The sequence below is a fragment of the Callorhinus ursinus genome, unplaced genomic scaffold (assembly GCF_003265705.2).
Source record: "Callorhinus ursinus isolate GAN/ISIS: 27379988/994484 unplaced genomic scaffold, GSC_fseal_2.0 scaffold45, whole genome shotgun sequence".
NCBI lineage: Eukaryota > Metazoa > Chordata > Mammalia > Carnivora > Otariidae > Callorhinus > Callorhinus ursinus.
Genome location: NW_027397107.1, coordinates 295,764 through 312,042, shown reverse-complemented (window position 1 = coordinate 312,042; position 16,279 = coordinate 295,764).

The window sequence follows — 16,279 nt, the reverse complement described above, 5'->3', positions numbered from 1 at the left end:
GTCCCCCCGGCCGCCCGTCCCCGCACCAGTGTCCCCCCCGCCAAGCCGGGATGGAGGGAGATGCAGGGCCTTGGCTGTCTGGGGGCGGCCCCTGAATGGCCGGCTGTGTGTCAGCCAGCCCCCGGACAGACTGCAGTCTCTCCTGATTAAACCCGGGGTAGAAACCAAGAAGACTGTCCCAGTCTTTTTTTCCGTGGAAGTTAGAGCTTCACGGGTCAAGTTTATTAGGGCCGTCTGCAGATCTACCACTGATTTCAGGAAACTGTTAGACCATACAACAGTTTATTCACATGACGCCATAAAGTTCACCTTGGGGGCTTTTGGAGGAGGCTGTGTCGCCCAGAAATTTGCCGAATATACACACAAGTCTCCCAGGGCCGGTTGTCTGGGCCTCAGTAATTCCTTCAGTGACTCCTGGGCCATGGAAACTGCATCCAGCCCCAGTGGATCCCCTACATGTCACTAGTTTAGAAAGTTTGGGTCAAAGTGAGCAGGCTTCAAGACATCCTGAATTGCCAAAATTCTTATGTGCTGCCTCCTAAAAATCAAGCTGTTCTGTAACCATTCTGGATATATTTGACCACAGGACATTTGCTCCTAAGGCCAAGAAAGAACGTACAAATTATACCTCCAAACTGGGGGCAATTCCCATTACATTGACCCACATGCTCAGCGGACCCTGTTCAGGCTCATCCCACAGAAAACTAAACTTGCAGTCCTGGGACCCGGGTTCCTAAAGTGCCGAAAGGCCTTCACATCGGTCTGCAAAGCACTGGCTGTTAGCAGAGAAATCACAAGTAATCCGCTGTCTTTCTGCCCAACCCGTTGCTTAGTTTTGGTCAATCTGCCCCTTTGTGTTTGTTGGCAAAATTTGTGGGTTTCTCTAGTTTTTGAAAATAGACTGATTATGATGTGACCACTCCCAAACCAGGATAATTGGACCATCTTTACTTTGACTTTTAGCTTTTGACTATAAGGAAGTATTTTTGAAGACTTCCACTTTAAGGATGATAAAATTGTCGCTATCAGAAGTGCCTCCAACTTAAGTGGATTTTAATTTGTATGATTTGGGCTTATGTGGGTATTTTTTCTTTTTCTGCACTTTAAACCCCCCCACCTCTAGATTTTTCTAAAAGCACACTGATCACTTCTTTGCCTTTTAATTTTATCTGTTGTCAGAATATTAAGGCTTTCACCCTTCTGTCTGCTTGCTTCTAAATCTGCTACTATTCATTTCCAGTTGAAGCAAACTGGGTATTAACTCAACTTTTGTCAAGCATTATAGTTGTGAATAAAAATTCAATGAATCATCTCCCCAAAATGAAATAGAATAGATTAAGAAAAAATAGCATAGAGGATGTAAGAGTTCATCATTATTTAATGTCATGTTAAACTAAAATTATGTTAAACTAACAAACAGGCAACCTGTTTCACATATGCAGGTAATACGCTGCAAAGGAAAATGTATTTCTTGCTGTGAGTTGTGCCAAGACGTTCGAAAATCGTTGCAATAAGGGCTTTCTAAAGACTTTCCAGCTCTATGATTCTGTAATTGTGTTGGAACTCCAAATCATTCATTTAAAAAAAAGATGTACACCGGCTTTCTCCCCTGTGCCCCCAGAGCACGGCCCAGAGGGTCACTGGCATAGCTTTAGCAATGGTACTGTGACACAGGGTAACAGGGGCTTTGGGGCGCCATGAACACCTTTGGCATCTCATGAAGTCCATGAATCCTGTCTCAATATAATGTATTGAAATGCATAAAAATGAAATGCATAGGTTTACAAAAAAAGTAGTTATATCAAAAACGTTATCAGAATATTTCTGGAACAGTAATATATGCGTGGCTCTCTTCAGGCTGCACGTCTAAGAACGTCTGTAACGTCAGAGTAGTGATGAGCGTAAACAGTGTTTTGGATGATCCGCAACAGCTGTACTATGATAAGAAAATATCTATGGTTTGTACTGGTGACAAAGTGACAGGTTCTGCTAAAACTTCTGTGGTTTATTGCTGACATTCGTAATTATAGAAAGTGTTAAATTCCAGTTGGAGGATAAGGAAAATAAAGATGTAATTATCATCCACCAATTCCCACGGATCCCCTGAATGACCGTTGCAGAGCAGATCTGGAGAGAGTTCCCGGTGTAACTGGCATTTCAGTGTCTGCAATGAGTTGTGGTCTCGCAGGTCAGGAGGGAATGAAAGGGCTCTAGAAGAAAACCAAGTGAAAGTCCAAGCTAATTGTGAAATAATGAGCTCAGATGCAGACCCTTCAGAGGCCCGTCCTGAAGCGCTGTGGGTGGGATGGAGCTGTTCCCAGAGAGTGGCCAGCTGCCTTTCTAACCGGGCTGGACCCAGAGGGAGTCCCCAGCAGACACGGTGTCCCGAGCCATCCCCACTACAGCTCTCTTCTTGACTCAGAGTCACTGGTCTGGGCATTCCGGAAGGGGAAGGAGCCTTCCAGATCCATCCCACATCTACCTCCCTCTACACAACCCCATTATAAGGTCATCCAGCCTCTGCTCGCACACCCCTAAAGACAGGGAGCTCACCACCTCCTTAGGAGGGAGAGTGCCTTCGTTCCAGTTCCAGGAAGCCTGAGTTGACTTCCTAGAAAACACAGGGATCCGTGGGTGTGGCGTGGGGCCCAGGGGAAGGTCCTGCTTTCTGCTCAGAACAGGCCGAGGGCGGGGAACTCCGTGGGCTGCGTGTCTGCCCTGTGTGGGGCTCTCCGTGGCCCTCCTCAGAACCCTGTCTGGCAGAGCCTGATGTCAGGAACCTCATCCTTTTCCCATGTTCGTCCCAGGTGCCCCTAGACCCACGGCTGGTCTCCCACCCCACCCCTCCCCAGGCTACAGTGTGTCACTGGTGCCCCTCCCTCTAGGGCCTCCGCCCTTCCCTCTGCCCCAAGACTCCCACTCTGGGAGGGACCTGCACCTCCTTCTGTGCTCCTTGCCCCCACAGACAGGCTCCCGGGCCTTTCTTGTTCTGGGCTGGGCACGCAGGGGTTAATGCAGGCTCCTGGGCCCACTCATGGCTGCTACCACCCTCCGCAGCCTAACCCGGGGCCTTGTTTCCTCATCCCTAAAATGGGGACAATGCGATGTGAAGGTCTAATATATTCTTCCCATACCGCAGTGGACGGTCTTGCTCACCATCGGGGCACAGAAACCCCATATTGGAGACCCCAGCATCTCCACATTTTTGTTCTGGTTTTAAACATTCGGAGAGCTACAGCGGACCAAGCCGTACGCTGAGAAGCTCACGTGTGCAGAATACCCGTGAGGATCAGCCCTCTGCCATAATCCACAGGGATTCATCCCCTGCCGGGACCGACGGGGAAGGAGCCCGACCCTGAGGGAGGCAAAGTGATTTCCCCAGCGTCATTCAGCCAGCAGGTGCACCGTGAGGTTGAAACCCAGGCTACTGGGGGATGGCTGTCTTGTGTCCCACTCCCAATCCCAGCGTGTTGGGAGAGGGCAAGGTGGGGAGCAGGAAGAAGGTCCCAGGAAGGAAAGGTGTGGCCGGGGTAGGACGGGACTCTGCTATGGGGCCAGGGGTGGGGCCCTGTCACTCCTTCACCAGCTGGTCCGGGGAGAGGCTGAGCCGGGAAGCCCCTGCCGCTGGTCTGGGCAGGCCCCCTGTGTGGGGAACACGGGCCCAGGCAGCGGAGCCCCAGCCCGTGGCTTTACTGCTGCTGACCAGAGGGTGGCAGTCACCACTCGCTCTCGGCCACTTGGCCGGTCCCTGCCCTCCTCAGCTCCGGCAGACCCCGGAGCCAGTGACTGCCCACCGCTGAGTCATTAGGGGACCCCAGGCAAGGGCCTCGCAGGCCTGTCTCCCCTCACCTAGCAAACGGGGGTCAAAACACCAGCTTGGGGATTCACAAAGGAAGCCCACGGAACCCCTGCCCGCAAGGAGCTCGCAGTGACTCTTGGCAGGACTCTGGACCCTCCTCCCCAGGGGCCAGCCTTCCAGTCAGAGCCGCCCGTCTGACTCCCCAGAGCCGGGCAATTCTATTGCCCCATCTTGTGGAAGAGGAAAGTTGGTGAATCCGGAGCACCTAATAAAGCTGTGGCAGAGTGGGGACTGGAACCCAGGCCCCTGGTCCCCACACAGGCTGTCTCTCTGCCCCTGAGGGCTGGAGCACCCCCCCCCACCAGCCTGCAGGGCCTACACCCCTCGAAAATGGGCAGGAGGCAGCGCAGACTCCCCCACGCTGTGGACTGAGTCTCGGGCCCAGTGGGGCCACAGTGCAGATGGGGGAGACGAGCCCGTTCCAGGGAAGGACAGAAAGTTCTGCCATAACCGGCCCGCTCTGTGACCTTCTGGACATTGTCGGCATTTACCTACTGACCTAGGAAGCTGCAAAGGCAGGCTACGAAACAGCTGCTAAAGAAATCCTCTGTGTGTGGGGGGGGTGAGAACAAGAGGCCCCTGATGTGCCTGCCAGAGGAGGCTGGGCCCCACGGGGGCAGGAACGGGGTGGGGAGGCGGTGAGCCAGCGGCTCAGGGGCGGGGGGCCTGGTGAGCAGGTCGAGGGGTCCACCTGGATGACCAGAGGCCCAAAGGGGGAGAGGGTCCCCTCCCTGTGCTGGGAAGTGTTCAATAACAGGCTCTTGAGGGGAAAAAAGCCAAACTGGTTGACGGCACTCACTGATCGCTGGGGTGTCGACGGCTCCTGGGGGCAGGTTGATGTCGCTGACCACATGGTCAGCACGACGCATGGAATCTGGGATAGGCGGTACGCTCGTCGTGTGCCCGCTCCAGCAGCCCCGTGGTCCCGGCACGTTCTCGGGCTGTCCGCCTTGGGCCAGCGTGCATGGGGCGGACGCACCCTGCAGTGTCTGTCCCGGAGGCTGCCCGGAAACGGTGTCCTCCAGGGAGAGCTGCAGATGGTGGCAGGAGGGGGCGTGAAAGCGCTGGGAAGGCAGGGGCTCTCGTTTATAGGGTTGGGGGCGGTTCAGAGGATTGAGAGCAGCGTGAGGACAGATCCATGGAACCTGTCCCCTTAGGAACGAGATCCTGTGGACGTCTGCCTCACAGAACCCTAGGATGCAGGCAGAGTCGCCCCCCTTCCCAGCGTGCATTCAGAGCCCACCATTCGGAGCGTGCCCCCCCCCCCCCCGGCCTCTGGGTTCTCCCTGCAGCCAGGCCCATCTCCCTGACACACTGCCTGCCAGTCCCCGTGTCACCGTGTGCCCTGCCGGGCCTCGCGGGGATCCTGAGGCCCATCTCCCTCACAGGATCCTTTTGCACCTTCCCCGCAGGTCCTGGAGACAGGACTAGATGTGCCCAGCGATGAGCTAACAAGGGCACCAGGCTCCATAACCTGGGCCCAGGGCCTGTCCCCGGTGCTCGGAGACGTCTGTGACGTCCAGGCTGACAACGGGGTGGGGATAACACTGCAGGAGGGGCTGAGGGTGCCTGTTGTGGGGAGGGACAGGCAGGGGGCTTCAGGGAGTCCTGCTGGCAGGTGGGCCGGGCAGCTCCGGGTGGGGACGCACACTTCGTGTCCAGCCGGTCCCAACCGGGGCTCAGCCACTTCTGAGAGACTTCTGTGTTCTTGTCTGTGACAGAGACACGGCCTGCGGGTTGTCATGACGATGAAACGAACAAGGTGCATGGCCCCCGAAGTCTCCAGAAGCTGAGGGGCCCGTGGAACCACCAGTTCTCCTCTCAAGCTTTCATTTTGCTGAGAGGGAAACCGAGGTCCAGAGACAGGGCTGGCTGACCCGAGACCTGGTGGGGTGGGGGTCGGCAGGGTGCTCGGGGGCGTGGGGGAGCCGGCGGGGGTCGGCGGGAGGCATGGGCGCAGGGGCAGCGGGGGCGGGTTCACGCTGGGCCCCCACGCCGTGAGCACAGCCCCCTACACCCCCCCCATGCAGGTCCTCGGGCCTTCCGGGAGTGGCCAGCTGTGACCGGCACCCCACACTCCGCATTCACTCTGTCCCTGCCCCCGTGGCTGTGCCAAGGGAGGAGTCCGGGCCCTGAGCTGGCCAGGCAGGGAGGACGGGCTGGGGGCAGGGGCGGGGGCACGGCACAGCTGTCCCCGGGACTCTGTGTCCTTGGTCATGTGTCCGTGGATGCTCCGCGGCGACCCGCAGGGGCCCAGAGCCCGGGCGGGGCAGGAGGAACTCCGGCCGTTCCTTGGGGCAGGCCTCTGGGGAGGGGGCTGCTAGCCTGCCGTGGCCGCCTCGGAAGACCCCTTGTCAATTAATTTGGCAGCTCAGTGTCCGGGGCAAGTGGTCTTTGAGAGGCGTAATATATCCGCGTCAGAAATGAGTTATGGGGCTCTCCGTGGGGCTGTGGTCATGCCTCCCCTCCCCAGGCCCTCCCCCAGAGGCTGGCTTTGTCATTAGCCCCTGTGTTTGCATGTCATTGCCCCCCCCCCCAAGGCAGTGGGTGGCCACAGGGGACTCATTGGAGGCCCATTATCGGTGCTGGTTGTGAGGGATGATGTGGGGGTGATGGGGGCAGGCCCATCTGCACACACATCAGGCCCTTTGTCTCAGGCGTGGTGGGGAAGATGGATGAGGCCTGTCTAGGCTGCGCTGCCTGGGGGACGTCAGGGGCTGGGGACTGACCTCGGGGACCGGGGACCGACCTCGGGCTGGATGTTGGGTAGAAAGTGGCCTGTGCTTACCTCCGTGGACAGAACCAGATCAAACAGGTTTGAGCAGAGACAGCTGAGGGGCCGTAAGGAGGAGGAAGGCCAGCAACGCCGTACGAGTCAGGTGGGGTTTCTGCTTGGCCGGTGCCGGGTGTCGCCCCAGAGGCTGATGAAGCCTGTGCAGCATGGAGTTCCCTCTGTGTTCAGCCCAGGCTGACCGAGTTCTCAGACCAGCTGACGCAGACGCCTCACTCTGTGGTAGGGAAACTAAGGCATGCCCAAGGTCGCGGCAGCAATCAGCAGCCCAGCCAGGATGGGAGCCGACGCGATGACCTCGCAGGCACCCCCACCCCACTGGGGGATGACTCCAAGGCTAGGTTCTGGGAGCAGAATGGGGCTCCTGCCCACTCCTGAGCCTGAGGGCAGGCTGGCCTGTATGTGCACGGGGCCCTCTTATTTCACAGATTTGGGCAGAGCGGGGGAAGCTGTGGGGAGGCCTGCAGCCAGGGAGCTGCCACAAGGTGGGTGCAGACCTCACTGGGCAGTTGCCAACCTTCCATGTTCCCCCATGCACGCAGGGCACAGTCCCGACCCCTTGGCCTGGCACGTGAGGCCTGCCACGGCGCACCTCCCACAGCCACCTAGCCAGACCATTCTGGAGACTGTGGACTCGCGGCACAGTGCTCCAGCACTGACCCCTGGGGGACTCACTGCCCTGATTCTGAAAGTCCCCCTTCCGTGTCTCTCCGTCCACTGGATTGCACACCTGCGCCTCACCTGGGTCCCCAGTCCCCACACCAGTGGAGGTGCCCAGTGAATGAATGAAGGAAGAAAGGAAACCACGAAGGGCCCGACACTGGGGAAAAGCATCTCGGGCATACTTGCCAAGGGTCTTCTCCTGGTCATCCCACTCTGGGACAATTTCTTAAGGAAATAATCCCAAACACAGAAGGGAAGGTGTGCAGAGATGCTCATTTGCATCCCAGCGCCCCTCATACCATTGAAAGTGGGCCCATCCTAAGCTTCCGGTAGAAGGGGACACACATGCCCCCTGATGTTGCAGCCGTCCGCACCGGCGACGGAAGCCGGAGGGCGAGCCGGGAGCAGACAGGTGCCCCGTTCTGGCGCGGCCAGACGCTTCGTGCGCGCACTGGGTCTGAGGGCCCAGATCTCTACGGGCCTCGGTGCCGCAGCTGCGTGATGATGTGCATCATCACTGGTTTATTCCTCTGCCAGTTTCCGTGGCTTTAAAACATTAGAGCTGTATGATCGTGTTCTGTGTCTGGTGGGACACGTTTCTCCTCTCTGTCCTTCCTTTTCCGAGTTGTGCTTATTCTGTATATTTATTCTTCCATATAAATTTTAGAGCCAACCTGCCAAATATGGAAAGTCTCCTGTTCGTGTTTGGGTTGGGCTTGAACTGAATTTACAGAGTTTGCTGAGAGAGAACTGATAGCTCTGTAGGACTGAGCCATCGTTGTACCGGTTTTGGAAATTAAGAAAAAGCAGAGTGAACACCATCAGCAGCGTGGGGACCGCTGATTCTCTGGAAGGGAGGGAAGAACAGGGTGCATGACCGCACGTGTCTGACTGCACAGCAGCAGGTACGGGGACCTGCACAGGGACACTAGCGATGCAAACGGTGGGTTTACTTTCTCTTCTCAATTTTCTACTTCTTCTGTAAAATATTTTAATTTTTAAAACACGTAGACATATTTTTAAGGAGCGGGACATTGACAAAGCATAAGGGAGACCAGGACCAGGCTGCGGAGGGAAACTGGTCGTGTGCCCCCGGGAGAGGCTTGGGGGCTGGAGACAGGGGCCTTGGGGAGGGGGCGAGGCCCCTGGAGGCAGCACTGTGCAGGGGAAGGCAGATGGCGGCTTCTCGCAGGCAGTGCCCCTGGCCCTCAGCGGCTTGGGCTCCGGGGGTGCCCCTGGGGTGCAGGCAGGGTGTGTGCGTGAGAGGTCCAGTCCAGCCTGGGAATCTGCGGCTCTGAGGCTCTGGCACAGAGCTGAGAAACCCGTCTGAGCCTGGGGGGACGCGCCCGCTGGAGGGTCTCTGGCGAGCACCCCGAGGGCCGCTGGGTCCAGATGAGTGATCCACAGACAACTGGGGGATATCAAATAGCTCGTGGGTTCCTGACCACTTCCAACCCCTCCACAAATCACACTCAGGACGTGTGGCCTGGGGTGTGAGTCTCCAGGTCAGGCTGGCCCCTTTCCAAAGGGGGCCCTGTGGGTGACCTGCAGGACGGCGGCTGTTTTCAGCTTAACAGCCCTGGTGTTCCCATCCCTCGTCCCCCACCAACCTTGCAAACACTGGGTCAAGGGAGGGGCTAGTCCCCAAACCGTCTGGAGGGGAGGCTGAGGCTGCCTGAGACGGGACATGACCTGCCCAAAGCCATGTGGCAGGAGAGCCACACAGCCCACATCCATCCAGGTGACCCCAGGCTCCAGTCCCAGCCCCGCAGCATTCTGCAGTTTTGATGTGGTTGGAACAATAAAGACATTTCTTAGCAGACTTCATTCTCCCATCACAACCCCACCCCACACCGAGGGTGAAGCCTCCTGGACAGTTGTGTCCGCCCCCGGGGGCGATGGATACGTCAGGGCAGAGACAAGATGGATGGGTCATCGGTAATGAGCTAGTCCGAGTCCCCCTCGCAGGCTGGGGGCAGGCGGCTCTAATGACCACGGGGCCCAGCGTCCCTGAAGAGGGGCAGCCCAACCCGCCATCCTTCATCTGTGCCCCTTACAGTGACTGTGGCCGGGATGCCCGCCCCACTGTACACGGTCCACTCTCCCGTCTCTGGAGCACCCGTGCCAGGGGGCAGATGCACCAGAGCCTCATCAGGAACAAGCCAAAGGCAGAATCAATGATGGTGGCATTTCGAGGAGGGGAAGGAGGTGGGGAAGGGCCTCCCCGGTCAGCAGGGCCCAGACAACCTCCAGTTTGTGGAAGCAGCAACCTCTTCCTGAGTGCCTCCGTCCCCTTGCGAAGCCAGGTGCTTCCCCGCAGAGCTTCCTGTGATCCCGTTTTTGCTTCTTTCTGCCCTGGGGAAGGTAGGCCATACAGGCTGATCCAAAGCCTCAGACAAAGGCCCCCGATCGCAATGACCACCTGCCCCGCCTGGGACGGGGGATAGATAAGGAAGGAGCCCGCTAAGCTGCCTCCCCTGGACTCAGGCTCCCCGGAAGCTGCATCGATCTGGAGGGGGCTGCAGATGTGCGGTGCCCTGCCCCCACCTCTCCCTTCTTCCTCTGCCCTCCCAACCCCTCGTCAGCACCCCCCCTGCCCCCCGCCGGCTCCTGGGCCTGAGGAACAGGGCAGACAAAGGCCTGCGGAGGGAGGGAGGGACTGTGCAGCCCCAGGAACAGCTGCGACATGGGCCAGCATGCATGTGTGACCAGCCTGAGAACCGCCTGCAGAATCCTCCTACTGGCGCACCACGGCTCAGTGGCCATCACCGCTCTGTGCCGCGGCCTGGGCCGGGCGTCGGGCCCTGAGGCTGCTCGCAGAGGGATGGCCGGTGGGGAAGATAGACGTGTACGTAAATAGGATGAGCTCTCTGAGAGCGGTCTGGCAGGGGCCGCAGGGGCCAGGGCCGGGGAAGCTTCCGGACCTAGGGGCATGAGAGCCGGCTGTGAGTTGTGATGGGGCTTTGCCAGGCCGAGGGACGGGAGAGCAGCACAAAGTGCATTTGTGGACGGGCAAACGGCTTCGGTGGAGAGTGGGGCGAGGGGGCACGCAGGGGCCCAGATCACAAAGGCCCCTGGGGCCAGGGCCGATTCTGAGGCTGGGGTGCTGCGGAGGGGTGTTTGGTGGGGGGAGGTTATGAGGATGAGGCCCAGCAGGGCAGCAGCTGAAAGGACACGGGGGTCAGTCCTGTGAGGCAGGGAAGGCCCGTCCACTCCCCGAGCCAGGTCCTGGTGCTGGATGGTGCCCCCCAAGGTCGGCCTGCCTGGGCTCTAGTGGGGGTGCAGAGGCCGCCAGGGCGCCATGGCAGACCCCCAAGACGGAGGACGTGCCCAGACAGCCAGCTGTCCCTCCTGCCCACCGGGCGGCCACTGGCCTTGGCTGCAGCAGCCGGTGAGCCCACTGCGGCTGGGGGAGCCGTGCCCCCCGTGGTGCCCACCGTGACGACCACCAAGCCAACCGGGGACGGGGCTGAGAGAATGAAATGGTTCACTTCCAAACTCTGTTGCAGGAGAAGGCCCTGGCCGAGCGTCAACAGGTCCACAGTCAGTGTCCACTTCGGCTGGGCTTGTAGGCGAGGCCTGCTCCCTCTTGGGGCATCGGGCTCCCCGTCGGCACCGTGAGGGTCCATCCTCCCAGCCCTGACTCCCCCACATCCTCAGCCGTGTGGGGAGCTTCATGGTTCCCCCACACTCTCCGAACCCTGTGAGGTGTTCCTGTATGCACAAGACACGTGCTAACACTGAGGCCCGATGACCCAGCCATGGTCAGCAAGCCCACGACAGAGCCTGGAAAAGCACCCTGGTCTCCCACTCCCTCATCTGACCAGTGCAGAGCGCGGGTATCTGCCTCGTTCGCGCTGGTGGGAACGTGCTCAGCAACCGTCCCCATTTTCTTGTGCGTATTTGTTTCCAAGTGGGGGGGTGGGGAGAAGCCATGCCTCCACTTGGGGTCCCTCCCTGCTCCCCAGAACAACCAGCCTAGCAGGCCTGCGCTCCTGGGGCCCTCTCCACAAAGGCCCATCAGCCAACTGCTGGTCCCAACAATGAGGCCTGTGATTTCCGTGCTGGGGTTGGGGAAGGGAAGGTGGGTGGTGTCCAGGCCCAGGGCCCCCTGGGATGAGGCCCCATCCCGCATGGACGGCTGGCAGTGGGCAGTTCTGGGAGGGGGCATGCTGCCCACCCGGTGGCAGGCTCAGCCCGGGGGATGCTGGCCGGTGGAGGGGGGCTGGGAATGCTCAGCTGAGCTAACAATACGGCCCATGGATCATATTTACAAACACTCCAGTGAGCAGGAGAGGGACGTTAATTAAATATTCACATCCTGCGGGGCCTCAGGGAGCCCCGCAGATGAGGATATGACGGCAGGAAGTACGGTGCTGCTGGAATGCGGGGCTGCTGTGGGGCTCCTTCAGCAGCCTGGTAGGGCTTATTACGGGGATTAATTTCGCGTTACCAGCACTAATGCAATCACCATCATAGGCCAGGAAAGCCCTCTTCATCACTCACAGCCCAGGCTGGGGCGGCCACAGAGGAAGAGGGGTCACTGAGCTTGTCACCGGTCGGGGGTGGGGGGGACGGGAGAAGCAAGCCCAGGGCCCCAGCTCTGATGCTCAGAGGCCTTCCTGGGAGGGGCTGTATGGTCTGAGGACCCAGCCCGGCAGAGGCCTGAGGCCGAGGCCCCTCAGGTGGGGCTCCCAGGGCTCACCCAGCTGCCTCATTGATTGGGAGAGGAGAATAGAAGCTCCTGGACATCTGGGAAGGCTGGGGCAGCTGGAGGAGCCTGGGGGTTTCTGGAGACCCACACGCCCCACATCCGTCAGTCTCGATTAAGGAGGGTCACCGCAGCATTGTCCTGGCAACGCCGGGCTGGGGGATGAAGGAGGAGGTGGGCGTTGCTCTCATCTGAAAGACCATGAATCGGGCGGCAGTGATTGAGCACCCGTGACGGGCAGGCATTGTGCTGGGCCCACACGTGCCGCAGGACGGGCAGCAAGAGGAGATTGGTCAGGGATGAACGGGCGTCTCTTTCTTTATGGACTTTCAAAGGCACCATTTGGCATCCTGAGCAGGGCGATCGATGAGAGGCAGCTGACCCCCCCCCCCCACCGTGGCCACCTCCAGGCAGCAGGTGGATGGGCCCACGTGGGGGACGGCCAGAGGGCCTCTCGGCACCCACTCCGCACTGTGAGCCAGGCTGGGGGCCCCTCCTGAGCAGGGTTGTTGGCCATCAATTTACCCTCTCCTTCTGCACTGAAAGGGAAGCTGGGACAGTTGCCGTGTTTCCTGATAAATTATAACCAGCCGTTCCCCAGCCCAGAGCAGCCCAGCACTTGTATAAATCAGGCTAATGAAAGCTGAAGCTGTCATTTTTGAGAGCAGGCATTCATTCGGCAAACCTTCACCGAGTGCTCACTAGGTGCCCCGGCCTATGCCGACTGGAAGACAGACGGAACGTGACCCCGGCTGGCAAAAGGCCCCTGGGCCGGCGGGACGGGCAGACACACACACCAGCACTCACGGAAGGCGGGGCTGCCTGCTGGGCGGGGGCCGGACTCTGGAAGCAGCAACACCACCTCCTGGGTGGCTTTGGGCCCGAGCCTCAGCCCCTTTACCCGAAAAGGAGCCACAAGGACACCTACCTCACAGGACGGGTGTAGGGATTAAATGACCATGCAGCTCAGGGCCCAGCCCTGTGCCTGGCACCTGGGGGTGGGGGACAATAGATGGTGAGTTCTCCTCTGCTCCCGCCGCCTGTGGTGAGCCCACCCTGCACTGTGGGAGGCAGAGAGCGGATGCTGGACTGCTCCGGGGGTGGACAAGGAAGGCCGTGCCAGCAGGGCGTGAGGGGTGGGACTCCGAGAACGGGGGCTGGGGAAGAGTGGGGGTCTGTAAGGGCAGGGCGTGCGGGGAGACAGAGGGCAGCCTCACGGAGGGTGCAGGGTGTTGAGGGAAGAGCTGGAAGAGATGGCCGGCCGTCTCCGCTCGGCCCGCGCGGGGAGGGGCTGGGGCAGGGAACGCTCAGGCCCGGGGCCGGGCCTGCGGAGACAGCGGCTGGTCTAACACAGGCTTTGGGGATGGGAGGAGAAGACAGCGGAGCCACAGGAGGGCTGGCCAGGCAACAAGCCCGCGGCAGGGACAGGCAGGACCAGACAGGCCAGCTGGAAGGGCCAGGGTCCACTCAACCCCTTCAGACACGGGCTCTCGGGCGGGGGACTCAGGGACACACAGAACACCCTGGACGCACAGGTGCAAATGCACAGTGCACAGACGGGCAGACGGGTAGGAATCGTGGGCAGAAAGCACCGTCAAGAGGCATGACCATCCAGGCCCTCAGACGACACTGGACACAAGGGGACCAGTTCAGCCCAGTTTGTCCAGGACTTTCTCACTTTACCTCAGAACGCCCCGTGTCCTGGAAACCCCCTCAGTCCCAGGCAAACGGGGACACTTGGTGACCCTAAGTCAGAGACACACAGACCCACACGGGCAGACACCACGAGTCACACACGGATCAGGGACACCCCACCCCAGCCCAGAGACCACACCCGCCACACGCGCACAAAGGCCGCACACGCTCCGCCCCCCCCCCCCCCGACAACAAAACAAAGGCCCAGCAAATCTAGAAAGAATGAAAGCAGCCACTGAGTCAGTGGGCTCCTGGCATGTGGCCACTGCTCTGATACCACAGATGAGCTTCAGGGGTGGGATGGGGAGGGGCGGGCGGCCGTGGCCACACGGCCGCCCCGAGCAGGGGCTTTCTGCGCTCAGCTCGCCCTGTGCATCTGACGATGCTCCGTCCCCGGGCACGTGCGTGGGGAGCCCAGGCACACCGGGCTGCACAGCTGTTCTGACCCCCATCTGCAGTCCCTTTCCCCAAATTCTGGAACCCCAGACATTCTGACAACAGAGCTGTTGTTCCTCACGTACGAAGAGGCATAACCAGACCCGAACGGATTCTTCATTTAATTTTGTGTGGCCCTTCATGGTCCTCTCTGGTAATAGTAAGGTGCTCGACTATTGGGCCTCATGTTAGTTTTGAAAATCTGCAAAGTGCAGAATCAGAAACACACCTGGCCCCAAGGGATTCAGAGAAGGAGACCCGGACCTGTGTGTAAATGTCCGCACTCAGGTGCACAGCATGACGTCCTGGGCATCCCCCTGAACAGGACCCACGCACAGACATCCACCTGCCACAGGCGCTGCCCTTTACAGAATACACGCACACCATCTCATGTGACCCTCCAGAAGCACGTGAGGTCAACAAGCATCACCGTCACCTCCAATTCCCAGACACGGAAGCAAGGCTCAGAGAGGCTGAGCGTCTGGCTCAAAGGCACACAGCGAAGGTCTCTGGCCTTGGTCCCGGGGACTCCAGAGCCCATGTTCTTTCCCTGATGCTCCTTCATTTCCTACCGTCTCAACTACTCAGTGAGAAACAGTGATGGGTGGTGATGTAATCAGTGGAAGGTCCGACCTTGGAGCCCTGAAAGCTCCAGTTAATGATCACATTGACCAACGGCCGCAGCACGGTGGAGCTGGGGTGGGGGCGACGTGCCAATGTGGGAGCGGGGTCTCTGAGGGTCTCCTGCTGGTTTCCAAGAAGGAATGGCTTCCCTTCAGCCTTCTGTAGAGCCACCCGGTCCTCAGAACCAGCTGCAGCCCGTCTGCCTCTCCTGAGTTTCGTCAGGACCTGACGTATCTTGGGGCTGCCTGGACGCCTCCGCTGGGGGAGCCTGCGACTCTTGGTCTCGGGGCTGTGAGTTCGAGCCCTATGTTGGGTGTAGAGATTACTTAAACATAAAATCTTAAAAGAAAGAAGAAGAAGAAGAATTGGACATACCTTGGGTTCACAGCAGGGACTCCCAGTCAGCCCAATGCTTTCGGGCCATGACCCCTTTCATGACTTTGGGCAAGAAAGCTTTCCAGCGGGGGACCCTGACAGCCACCTGCAGATCCCGGCTCGTCGGAATAGTCACGTAACCTCTTCGGGCTTCAGGCAGTGTTTCCAAGTCCCTTCTAGGCCTTAAATGCCACAGTCCAAGGACTAGAGCTGTTCTCAGCTCACCCAAACAGGGTTCTGATCTTGCCTTCACTGGTCAGGGACCACCTGCAGGGGCCCAGCCACAGGCGGCCTGGGTCATTCTGCGGCTCTGCGACTCTGCCTGGACACCCCTCCACCACCCCACCCCCCGCTCCCCGGCTCTAGTTTTGTTATTTGCTATACACGTTTTTTTTTTTTTTAAGATTTTATTTATTTATTTGACAGAGAGAGAGAGACAGACAGCGAGACAGGGAACACAAGCAGGGGGAGTGGGAGAGGGAGAAGCAGGCTCCCCCCCTGAGCAGAGAGCTCGATGCGGGGCTCGATCCCAGGACCCCGGGATCATGACCTGAGTTGAAGTCAGACGCTTAATGACTGAGCTACCCAGGCGCCCCTGCTACACACGTTTTTTTAATGGACAAGGGAGTTGGTGTGAATGCCTACAGTAGGCCGGTGGTTCCTGAATTTGGCTGCACGTTTACCATAGCCTGTGAAGCTTTTAAAAACCTGATGTCCAAGCCACACGCCCTAGAATAATTATGTTGGCATCTCGGCGGGGGGGGTGGGGGGGTGGTGCCCAGACATCAGCGTTCACCTGCAGTCTTCAGATCCCACCGTGCAGCCCACTTCCAGAACGAGGGCTTCTCACCCTCCACCAGGATACAGATGCCCTGGGGGTCTTGTTAGAATGCAGATTCTGACTCACCAGGTCAGCCTCCAGCCTGGGATTCTGCATTTCCAGCAAGCTCTCAGGGGACTTTGCTGCTGCTGGTCCACAGACCGCAGGGCCTGGTCAGTCGGGGGAGGGGGGTCCCTTCCAGCTCAGCCCCCCTTCAGAGCTTGGTTCTCCGGAGCTCAACAAGACGGGGTGTCTGCCGCCGGCCCACCAGCAGGCTCGGTGGTGCTTTCGTTTCCTCTGGGGGTA